Source organism: Haliotis cracherodii, unplaced genomic scaffold (genome assembly GCF_022045235.1).
Source record: "Haliotis cracherodii isolate W230 unplaced genomic scaffold, xgHalCrac1.p SCAF_5, whole genome shotgun sequence".
NCBI lineage: Eukaryota > Metazoa > Mollusca > Gastropoda > Lepetellida > Haliotidae > Haliotis > Haliotis cracherodii.
In genome coordinates, this window is record NW_027266308.1 from 57761242 (window position 1) to 57774557 (window position 13316).

Sequence of the window (13316 nt, forward strand, 5' to 3'; positions counted from 1 at the left end):
AAAAGTAATCATGCAATACACTTACCGAGTGAACAGGTGGACTAGCCCACTAATTCGCGACAATCTTCACTCCAACCAGTAAATGTTGTTAATATGAGCACGGACTTGTATAACTTGTTATATAGGTCCGTGATATGAGCCAGTACCTTTGTGCCCAAACACCACAAGACACACACACCTACCTAGAGCCCTAGAGACACATACACAGTCAACATTTTACTGTCCTCAGAATAACAGTCATAATCCAGGGAAAACCACAATGGCAGTGGTGGCCGTTTCACCCAACAGGGAAATTTTACAAATAGAGCAGAAAGTGTCCACCATCCCCCGGTCGACAATACACGTGTGGAGGAGGTGGTATACAACACTCAAATGCAGGGTTTCGCAAGTTACTCACAGCACACTTTGTGACACAAGCCTAAAGGTTCAGGTTCGATGAGGCAGACTAGTAATTTAGTAGCATTATGGTATTTACATGTCAGAAAAACCAAGATAAAAATATTCTTATATAGTTCGTTTTAATTGAACTTCTCCCCGTTGCATAAATATCACCAGAAGACCAGAGCATCAATAGTAGGTAGCACTGGGCGGAAACATGATGTCCAAAGGACCTGCAGGGGTATGAACACCGTTGTAGGTCTATTAAGATAATTCTTATTATGTCAAATATTGAATTCAGTTTATTAGTTCTACTTCATGAAAAAAACAAAAACAACAAAAAAAGACCCCCCAAAAGACCTGAAAACAAACAAACAAAACCTACTTGATTCGTTAATTAAAAACATTTGTTTATTTTTTTCATCAATGTCTACTGTGGTACCTCTGATATTTTCGTACAAAATTGACTTGATAAACGTTTGTAATAAAAGAGTTATATATTGTAATATGTGATTCCGCGTTGAAAAGCATTAAAAAGGCCAATGAACGAAAATCCAAATGGTTCAGCTACAAGTGGACCAATATCTTTTTAATCTGCAGAACATAGATAAGATAATATTTATTGCAGAAACATTGCATTATGGGACTGATGCAATTTTGTAAAGATGAAACATTATGATTCATATATACATATATACAGACATACAGAATTTACATCCCGGTAGTCACAAAAAAAAATCAATATTACATATTTGATGATATTATTATACATAAAATGGCAACGGTTGGATAGTTCGTCACGCTGAAGACCGTGTTCGATTCCCGACATGGGTATAATGTGTGAAGCCGATTTCTGGTGTCCCCGCCGTGATATTGCTGGAATATTGATAAAAGCGGCGTAAAACTAAACTCACTCACTCACGCACACAACGGTTGATTAGAATGAAGGGGTATTTATTGTTTAAAATAATAGACATGGAAACAAATGCAATTGATATTGATGGCTTCATTATTTGACAGGATGTATTGGAATAATCTGTTTTCATGGCTGTGAACATGTACATTTACATTTTGTGTGAATAATTGCCCAAAGAGTATATTTCTTTCGTGAGCATTTTGGGTACAGTGAAATAGGTAGATCTTTCAATCATCAATGGTTAAACATGTAAAGCATAGCCTCTGATGTAGTGGGGTTGGTGGCTTTGTATGTCTTACAAGTTCAATATTTAATTTATGGTTCCTAATCTTATTTTAGAAATATAAATGTTTCGAAAGTTGTAAAAATAACATCAATATCAATACGTCAGACCTTTTACCTCTCCACTGCTTTTCAATAGATCACAAAAACCTGGCCCTTCCCCAATAGTAGACCGCCCAAAGGAGAAACCATGGCATGTGCTCAGGAATTCTTCTCTACCCCCTCCCCCCCCCCCACCCCCCCCTCTCTCTCTCTCTCTCTCTCTCTCTCCTCTCTCTCTCTCTCTCTCTCGATCTCTCTCTGGATCTTTCTCTCGATAAGCAACCCAACATAGATGTATCCGGTTATCAGGTTATAAATGACCACAGTGGTGCTGTTACCCCCTATTCATTAACAGTGCGCACCTTGCAAGCTTGGCACATTTGGCACCTCCGGTGGCCTGGCACTGGCCTCAGTGTCAGCTATCGACATGGATGCTAGGTCAAATAACCCCAAACACCCTGTCCCCACTGGTGATATGTCACCAACCTATGTGTCAATTATGGTAGCATTTGAAGGATCTCATGGTGGGTAGGATTTCAGGAGAGAATAGTACACCAACAAAAACTACCGAAATTCAAGCATAGCGATAGCGTCTGACCACGCCTCAAAACCAAAGGGGTGTTCACATAAAGATGTACATATATTGATCCATTTGAATGAAGTGAATATGCCGACGAGATGGTTCTTGTCGAGGAGATAATGCCGACGAGATGGTTCTTGTCGAGGAGATAATGCTGACGAGATGGTTTCTTGTCGAGGATATAATGCCGACGAGATGGTTTCTTGTCGAGGATATAATGCCGACGAGATGGTTACTTGTCGAGGATATAATGCCGACGAGATGGTTTCTTGTCGAGGATATAATGCCGACGAGATGGTTTCTTGTCGAGGATGTAATGCCGGCGAGATGGTTTCTTGTCGAGGATATAATACCGACGAGATGGTTTCTTGTCGAGGATATAATGCCGACGAGATGGTTTCTTGTCGAGGATATAATGCCCACGGGATGGGTTCTTGTCGAGGATATAATGCCGACGGGATGGGTTCTTGTCGAGGATATAATGCCGACGAGATGGTTTCTTGTCGAGGATATAATGCCGACGAGATGGTTTCTTGTCGAGGATATAATGCCGACGAGATGGTTTCTTGTCGAGGATATAATGCCGACGAGATGGTTTCTTGTCGAGGATATAATGCCGACGAGATGGTTTCTTGTCAAGGATATAATGACGACGAGATGGTTTCTTGTCAAGGATATAATGCCGACGGGATGGGTTCTTGTCAAGGATATAATGCCGACGAGATGGTTTCTTGTCAAGGATATACTGCCGACGGGATGGGTTCTTGTCAAGGAAGTGATGCCAATAGGGTGATAATTAGTCATGTGAAGGGACAAACATGATTCAGTTATGTAGCGTATCATGGGATAGATAACAGGGGTGCCAGGATCAAGAACATGTTGCCTACCACCAGTGCGCAATGGGGGTGGGTGACATGTGAGAAACTGACATCAAGTAATAGGGGGTGCCTGCTACCATGGGATTTAGCAAAGCATTTCAGCCACTGCACCGACACAATCACGCACAGGATACACGGACAGGATACACGGACAATGCACTGATAGGAACTTCACCTCACACATAATAACTTGACATCTAGTACTGGAAAAAAAAATGTATATAATGAAGTTATTGCATCAATAGGACCCCAGATACTATCACTAAGGACATCTTTATCTGTTCCCAGGCGAGATGTTGCTCTGGCTGTTGACGACCACCGCCCTAAGCCTGATTTGGAGTATACAAGGGACAATTAGTCTGGAGAATGATCTCCAGAGATTACATTTTGGGGTTCTGTTTAAAAATTTGGGGAGACTTAAAACATACGACCAAACTTGGGTACACACATTTGCACTGACACTGCCGAAAACACTTCCTACAGATCTCACATTCAAATTCCCGCGATGTGTCGCTGCATTTAAGGGTACCCCTGCCAGATGCTTACAGACAAAGGACGTAACGGAACCACTTTTGAATTACACTCGGGACATACACCACGCCGCAACCCAACACATACAGGATACCCTTGACACCATCAAACACTTCATACCAGAAAGTACAGAACCTCAAAGCCAATCGCGCCAACAACGCAGCTTATTACCATTTTTGGGTACCATAGCTAAGGGCCTCGCGGGGGTCGCCACAGAAAGGGATTTAAAGATCATTGCGGATCATGTTAGACTGCTAGCAAATGAAGTTCACCTACGCGACATAGCCTTTAACCTCACGGGGCACACCATGGCATCATATATGACTAAAACTAACTCCCGCCTGGATAACCTAGTAAGAATTGTAACGCTTAATCACAACCAAATAGTCCTAGCATCACAACGTAGCCTCCGGGAGAACGACTGGTACAAACAATTATTTGCCACCTTACTCACATTAACCACACAACAGTTGCACCTTACCAATGAACTGAACGCACACGCACGGGACCTCCTGACCAGTACATCAAAACTCCTACAAGGCCAACTACCACAAGAATTGATTCCATTATCTACGCTCAGAGTGGTAACAAATAGAATTCGACTCCAGTTAGCCTTACATTATTCCGACTTTGACCTCGTGCATAAGGACCCGCGTCAATATTACACCCAGGCACATGTGAAAGTCATCCGGAAAGGGGATATTCTTTTCCTGTCCCTATTAGTACCCATCACCCCATTCAAGGAAGCCACTACCCTTTATCAGACCACAGCTATCCCAGTTCCATTACATGAAGACTCGAACGATACTACCATAGTCAAAAACCTTGCAAGATTCATCGCGGTGTCACAGAGGGATAAACGGTTTGTAGAGTTTACGAGGGAGGAGTACGACTCATGTATAGACACAACGACCACACAATGTAGTAGTCTACCAGCGGAAAGGAGCTTCGTAAATCCCACATGTACGCTTGCACTCATCCAGAATGATATCGATTTGGTACATGAATTGTGCAACTTCCACTTGGTACCCGATGGAGCGGAGTCACAACTATACGAATTAGGTACAGGACAATTACTTCTCATTAAAATACCCAAATTAATCTACACATGCGCGAACGTAACAAAAATCCAGCAGGGATGTAATTATTGCCTGGCGCCTATCTACTGTTACTGCTCTATCCAAGCAGTAGGGAAGATGCTTCCCCCACGCCTTACTGGTTGCAGACAACCAGAAGACACATCCTTTGTAAATTACACGTTAAACGTAGCCCTGCTCCGGCATTACTTTTCGACACAAGACATCCTGAAGAGATTACCGTCCTTAGTCGCAAAAGAACCAGTTGCTTACAAAACGGCACCATTTCGATTGTCAAACGCTTCATTTACTAATCTGATGAAAACAGACACAAAAATCAGTATTAACTTAAAACATGCCGTCGCCAAAGCCAAGGCCAACGAAATTATATACACTAACCCGGCCGATCCTTTGTACCTGGATGCACTGACGAGTACTGAAGGGAACACCGATTGGTTCGGGGTAGTAGTCTATTCCACTTACGTAATGTGGGCTTGTATTGCTGTGCTATTCGTCTCGGTAGTTCTTACGAAACGTCGCATAGCGGCAATACAGGCACAACTAACTTTAAGAGCGGCGTTGGCCACGGCGGCGGGAATATCCATACCTCAGAATCCTTTGGTATGGACGCAACCTGCTACCGCCACCACAACAACCGACACGCCTGGTTTGTCGGCAGCGGCCATATTCAAACCCCTTTGGAATCTGGAAATGATGGTATTACTGTTGGTTATAATATTGTTCATAACACTGGCAATTTATTTCTACCGGGTCCAAACCAACCCCACCACGACGCTCTACCTAAGTTTCTCGACTCCACATGACAACCTTAGACTCAACCTCCTCAAGGTTGACGCCCCGCCGATGGTACTGTCCCTTTCTCAGTCACAATATATCCCGGAAAACATTCAGATTACACATCACTGGCTCACTTCCAAGATATACATCAAATGGCCCATGAGTAATGTGTCCCTGTGTAACACGCTTACAGATACCCAAATTGCCCTCCCTGTAGCACTAACTGTCCCTCGACATGTGGCTGGACGGCTGTATAAGGTCCTCCAGGGCAGATATTTATTGTTTATGTACCTAGTACAATTTAGAACGACTTATCCTGTTTCGGCCGGACCCTCAAATTCCCATGCCAGTCAAACCCCAACAGCAAGTCAATACAAGGACAGATCGGGGGGCGGACTATATCCAGCGCTAAATGGTTAACATTTATACAATGAACACCTCCAAAGCAACCTTACAGGATAAGATTTGCTAGACAAATAATACAAGTACTCAACAACAAATAAAATACAAAATAAAATTAAAACACGCAAGACTCCGAACAAAACAAAACTGTCCTTGTTATCAAAACAAACAAAACAACAATAACAAAACAAACCCTACATTGGGCTCCTGCATATTCTACATCCACTTTAACACCCTAAAAGTTGTCCTTCGCACACACGTGGGCTATCAAGGTGAATCAACACCGGACACAGTGGGTTACTTGGGTACATATACGTAAATACAAAAACAAAACAAAAAACAAAAACAAAAACAAAACAATGTTGGTTGGTACACTCATCTACGTCTGTACGTATCAGTTTGACAGGGGTGTTATCCCTGGAACTTCACATTCATACGATCCGTACGATAATTGGCAATATCTATATGTGCAGATAAAGCGTTGGTTGGTACTACCATCTACGTCGGTACGTATCAAGTTCGACGGGAGTCTCATCTACGCCGGTACGTATCAAGTTCGACAGGGGTATTACCCCTGGAACTTCGAGTCCTTACCCCTGGAACTTCGAGTCCTTGCAATCCGCACAATCATTCGAATCACCATACCCATATATAAAGGATTGACCGTTACTCGTATCGCAGTCGTATGTGTTCAGTTCAACAGAGGTGTTACGCCTGGAACTACATTCGGCGACTACCGATCGTTACTTTAAGTGCAATTATATACATGATATTGTTAGTGTGCAATTATTAACATACATATTGGTTTGAAACCCTGTAACGTGATGGATACGCAGACGGTTGAACATGTTGTGACTTCTTTTGATAACGAATTCGGCAAAACGACCGCCCCTGTTGTCATTCCGGAAAAATTATGGCGAAAATTGTGTCGGCTCTCCCTATTCTTTAAATGTCTTTCTGGCTACATATTTAATATGGGAGAACATTGGGGCAAAACCCATTTAGCAGACGGAAGGTTCAAAACTTACAAACGTCGTCAGTTCACATTGAACCCTCCAATACTTTTTACGCCCAGCCCCCCTGATTTGGCCGACCGTATAGGAAGGGCCCTCTATCTAGCAGCAAACCCAGGACCACTGACCGATGTCCCCGAATCGTTAGGTATAGGAGCGGCCGTACTTTTAATGTACGGTTTATAATATGACTTACGAATGTTGATAGTATTAGGTGTTCAGACGGCAATCGGAGAATTGGACATGGCTATCCTTTTCCAATTACAACAATTACAGACGGACATGGGTGCCGACCTACAGAGTTATACAGAAATATTCTGGCAGTTAGCGGATATTCCTAGATCAGTCATCGGACGTACTCTGTCCAAACCAATAACGCCAGAAGTACTAGGAAGCTTATCAATGGGAAGGGACCATCTCACTTGTAGGCGATCGCAATTGGCGTTACGGCATGTCTTGACGCGATGCGCCCTTTGTTATAAAGACACATTTCCGATGAATGATCAGGGAACAAATTTTCCAACGGTAACTTTTTGCAAATGGTGTCGCCGGATACAACACGTGGAATGTGCAGCCGCCCTGCTAAAACAGTCTGGCTTATCCTACCGCATAGTGACACTTAACGCAGGGACACCAAATGCCCGCCAGTATATAGAACTCGACTTCCCTACAAGCCACTATTCGGAAGCATTCGACGTGCAGCCAGGGTTCCTGGAAGGTCGTGTTTCTCCACCTTTAGACCTCAGATTCAATTTAGATCAGTGTTCAGTCTGTAGGGTACCTTTTGGCTGTGATTTCATGGAGGTGCCGAGTGACATTCCACCTATATTGTACAAAAATCCGGCCTTCACACCGCCCAAACATCCCCTTGATAGATTCGACGTAAGGACCTTCATGAATTATTTCAGATCGTCAACAGAACGAATACCACCGGGGAAACCGGTACGAATATATTTAAGCCTGTCGTCCCCTCCAATAGAATTTCCAAAAACATTGATGGACGAGACCAGACGCCTTATAGGTCCGCTCAATCGTAGGCTCGTAGAAACGAGGGCGCTACAAATTAGACTGTTCTACCCTCCTCAAAGTTCAGACTTTTGGGACGAATATTGTTGGAACAAGGGGGTGTCAGTTACGCAGTTAGCAGACGGGTTGAATCTACACAATGACCCCAACGAAACATAACATAGTTGTGCGGCAATAAGAATCGTCTCACAGAGAGGTCACACTTAATCAATGCGTCACCACCATCAATAGTTTATGTCTCTTAACTCTATAGTGTATAAATGTCGTTCTTAAGTAACATATTCCTTGTGTCCATCTGTGTACCCTGTGTGATTTATTGGTATTAAGGTTGTACCCATGCATATAGTCAAGGATTATTACTCCTATTGCACCTAAATCAGTGCAAACTAGTACAAATATATGCAAATAGGTGTCTCATTGTTATTAGAACTATGCCAATCTTTGTATATTAGACGTATATATCTATCGAAATTGTATTCACGTGTGTGTGTTGTTTGTTTTTTTTGCAATTATGTGTGTATTTTCTGTAATTGTTCAAGGTCAACCAGCACTATGGTCACACCCATTTATTTAAAACAGTACGTAACAAAAAAACAAAAAACATCCCAAACTGAACCAACCCAGATCCCCACGGCACTCTACCTTAAGAGTGTGAGGACACACTCTTCGTCAGACCGGGGATCGTATTATAGGCATAAAATAATAGATAAAAGAATAGTAATTAACAAGTCATTAAGACACTCATAGTAATTATATAAATAAACAAGATGAGGGGCTAACAGAGTAAGAAATAGGTATAACACATGGGAAGATATAGGAAGGGCAGGCGATATAGGAATTGAGGAGCACAGGAAACATACTGGGCCACTAGTAACCAGGGGTGACAGTAGTGGGTCGAGGGTCGGAGTACCAGAGCAAAACAATAAAAGTATCATAGCAAGGGAATGTGCAGGTTGCCAGAGACAAAATAGATTGGGAGAGGAAACGTAGAGGAAATTGCCCTCGGGTTCATAAATGGTTTTGGGGGGAATAGTCCAGATTCCGGGGGTTGAGGTGGTTACATTACCACAAGTCCTAAAAAGGACCTTGAGGTGAGACAATAGTGGGTTAGAATCATCTAGTGTAGGGGGGAAAGGTGGTTAACAATGATACATGGAAAAATGAGTAGAACTGTGACGTAGGTACCGATTTAAAAAGGGACAAAAGCCCCAGAGCGGGGAGAGAGGCTAGAGAGCGGCTAGAGAGCGGCTGGGGAGACGACAACAGGACTGGTGCTCCGCTCTCGGCCAAAAAGCTTCGAGATCGGGAGAGCGGCTGGGGAGACGACATATGGACTGGTACTCCGTTCTCGGCTTGTTGTCACGATCTTTCGAACCAGCATTTCGACCGAGACTGAAGCTTTGCGGCCGAAGTCTCGTATTTAAGTGACAAGTAGAGTTGGTTGACCGGCAACACAAAATGGGAATAAAAGCTGTTAAACAAAGATCACTCTTTGTGCTTGTTGGAGGAACTATGGTAATAGGTCCAAGGCCCTCGGGTACTGACATTGTACCTCTCGCTCATCCCTGACTGTCAGCACCAAGAACGAGGGGATTACCGTAGTTAGGTCGTAGATGTACACGAATTGCCACCCTGGTAATTAACAACAATTACCGTCCCTTATCATCTTAAAAATACCTTGGATACAAATGGCCTACAAGAAGATTGAATTCATTCAGGATGCGTGCAAATAAGATACATTCTATATGTAGCTAAGAGAAGAAACAAAAAGAACCCTCCTCTGATGTCCTCATATGTCTTCTGTATGAATGTGGTTCCTATGCTGTGAGTGAGTGATTGATTGTGGTTTTACGCCGCTTTCAGCTATAACAGTGGGCTTCACACATTGTACGCTATGTGAGGAATCGAAGCCGGGTCTTCTGCGTGACGAGCGAACGTTTTTACGAATCTGCTACACTACCGCCCCAATCGTATACTGTGACGAGAGGAAATGAGAACTCAGCACGCCCAAAGCTATAATCGGTTGTTCGTATTTACATTTCATGCTTGTTGAAGGGATAACATTTACTTGAAAATCTACAGTCACTGTACTTGTGAAAGGGCAGCCATTTTGAACGAAAGACGGAACGTTCGTAACACGTTGGTGATAACGAGGTCTGTTGTGATTCGAGTGAATGTCAGTCAAGGGCGAGGAACAGAGTCAGTTTTGTAGGGGTATGACATTCTGGGGGAGGGGTAAGGGCTATACCGAAAAAAACCCGGTTCACTGGACATACTTGGTGCGTTCTAAAAAAATATAAAAAAAGTATTGTTTCAGAGAAAGACTATCGTTCAACATGTCTGTGTTTGCCAGTGTAAAAAGTCCCCGATACTTATTGTTTACCCTACTGAGAGTAACCTTGTACTGAAGTTTCATTCAACAGCTACGTCCGTGTATAGTTGATGTCACGCTCCCTGTGGAATTGTTGATTTAAGAATTGACCTTCACTTTGTGTGAGTTCATTGGGGTATGAACCTTCATAGAATGAGGGCCAAACTGTATGAACGTCGGAGCTTGCAAAAATTGTGTCGTTCAAACACTTATAATTAAATTTTCTTTGGGTTCATTGAGATTCCTGCATTCTAATTAGATGAATTGGTCACGTGTTTTCGCATTTTATTCTTTATTTCACAATGAATGTAAAAAATTAAGCCACGCCCACCGAAGCGGACTACTTTTAGTACTACTGAATGTCGGGGAATCCAATATTACAGTCGAGGGATTTCACTCTCTGTTCACGTGTATCGTCATGCACAGGCCATTTAGCGAAATTCATGCACATTCATTGTCCATACAACCCTTTGGGACCGAAGATTGAGAAGGAATGAAACAGCAAACGTGCAGGCTCGCTCGACTGTTTTTTTCCACAAGATTCATGTCTTTGGGTTTCATTACATTTTCTAACAAGCATTTTTCCAACTGTGTCTTCCCGTTCTGAGGAAACTGTTCGAATCTGACGGCATCTGGCCATGTTTTTATAATGCAACGGCTAGCCATGAGTCCTGACCTTTCCCGCCGCCTCCGTGGTCTTGTGGCAGAGCGTCCGCCCGGAGAGCGGAAGGTCCGGGGTTAGATCATACCGCGTCATACCAAAAGACGTTAAAAGATGGTACTTGTTGTTACCCTGTCTGGCGCTCGACATTAAGGGGCTAAAACAAAGACTGGTCGGCTCGGAGTGAGTATACTGTGTCTGAGTGGGGTATTCATGTTAAACTGCGGCATGGTATCCCAGTGAGCTAGCACTATAAATCAGCATCAGTTCGGACTAGTACAAGCAGCCACACAAACATACGAACATGCATGTCGCTATATAAGTGCAATAATCTTGGACGCGACGTTAAACCCAATTTCACCTCATCTCACCTGACCTTTCCCTCAAATAGACATACAATCTCCCCAGTTTGTCGTTTTGAGACTGATTCGGACCCTGACACGCTGTATGAACGAATGTTTGACCAATCATGGACGTATGGCCCATTACTAAACAAACATTTCGTCTGTCATGGTTGTCTGCATACGTTCAGTACACCGACAACATGTTCTGTTGAATGTCAGGTTACACTATTCCTTGTTCTTATCCATTCGATATATCTTTGTATTTTTGTACTCATCTGTTATTATTGTATATCCCCAATTCTTTTTGAGAGTACATAACATTCATCCTCTGTCCCTTACTCAGATGTATTATCATTTGTCCACATCGTTTATCATAGAGGTGGCGATTCGCTGTGCAGAGTTGCGTCCCTTGGGCGTGCCAGAAACCTATGATTGTGGGTTCAAATCCCGGTTCGCCCCGATTAGGTTTCTAGGTTTGTCAGCACCATACCCGTGCTCGTGGGTTTCACCGAAGTGGTAAACGTAAAGACCTGCATCACTTCGGGCTTTCCTCCCACATTAAGCTGACACGCTGCGATATAACTGGAATAATGTTAAAAGCGGCGTTAAACCCAACTCACTCACTCACTCACTATCATAGAGGTGGAAATCAGTTGCTTCTCCGGCAACAGTGTCTTAGACATGAGCTTTGAAACCGAAGTGAGCAGAAGCAATGATTCAGTGCCTGATTATCCTGTTTATCTTGGACACGGGTCTATTCTCTTACAGTCTTTTGCAACTATGATAGTTATTTGGGGGTTCTTTTCGCTTCATTGTCTTGGTATGATCAACAGTGATGTTGTTAATTACCATCTAAACTAATGTATTTTAAGACAACGGGGGATATGGTCCTGTACTGTTATGAGTGTTTGAACCATTTATTGATTATTTCAAACTTACTGATATATCGTTGAACCTCAGACTACAGAAGATTATTAAGCCTTATGTTTTTGTTTAAGTGTGATGCAACAGTTTTGGTATACTTTGACCTTGACATCTGAATTGACCCTCACTGGTTAATTCACCAATGCTGCCTCCTTGTAAATTCCGCGAAACCATTTTTTCTTCATCTGTACAAATAATGTGTCTAGAGCTGTATATTGCACATGGAATGTAGTTGTAATTCCGAACTCGGTATAGATGCTATCCAGTATCCAGAGAGAGTCCTTTTTCCGTTGTAACATGGGGCGGTCAGGTAGCCTAGTGGTTAAAGCGTTCGCGCGTCACGCCGAATACACGGGTTCGATTCCCGACAAAGGTACAATGTGTGAAGCCCATTTCTGGTGTCCCCCACCGTGATATTGCTGGAATATTACTAAAAGCGGTGTTAGACCTCACTCACTCACTCAATCACTGTTGTAACATGATAATGTCAAATTTCAGTGTATATTCTGCTAAATGTTACTGGTACCATGACCTTTAAAGGAAACAGATTTGACAGATATCGTTACAGTGTACAGTAAGGTATTTATTTTAAGTCATGTGTAAGAAATAGTAAACATTACATACCCGTGGACCTAATTGTGTTTATTTAACCTACATGTGTGTCATGCAAATTGCCGCCATTGTGTTGTAATCCGTTCAAAATGGAGGGTGCAATTCAAATCTACCATTCAGCGTTTCCATACCGTGGAAAGGCCTTGAGGGACACTCGCTACCTGTCATTATGAGACGTGGTAAGTCCTTATTAAGATCAATGGAATTGTCTTTTGGATTTAATGACAAAAGAGACATACAGTAAACTACGGTTATAACGAACACGCTTATAACGAACTGACCCGGCCATGTGTTGCATATATGCTGTATATATGCTTATAACGAACTACGGTTATTACGAACTAAAATGGGTGGTCACTTTGAGTTCGTTATAACCGTACTTTACTGTATACTAATCAAAGGCTGACACTTGAAATCCTTGATATACGTTTGACATTAATAATCCCCGCAAAGGTACATTGCCACTGTGTATCAATACACAT

At 42.7% G+C, this 13316-nt stretch overlaps 1 pseudogene; it reads left to right on the top strand.

The window, feature by feature from the left end:
• The first annotated feature begins 6707 nt into the window (after positions 1–6707).
• Positions 6708–8081, top strand: LOC139443519 (uncharacterized; annotated as a pseudogene).
• The last annotated feature ends 5235 nt before the right edge of the window (positions 8082–13316 follow it).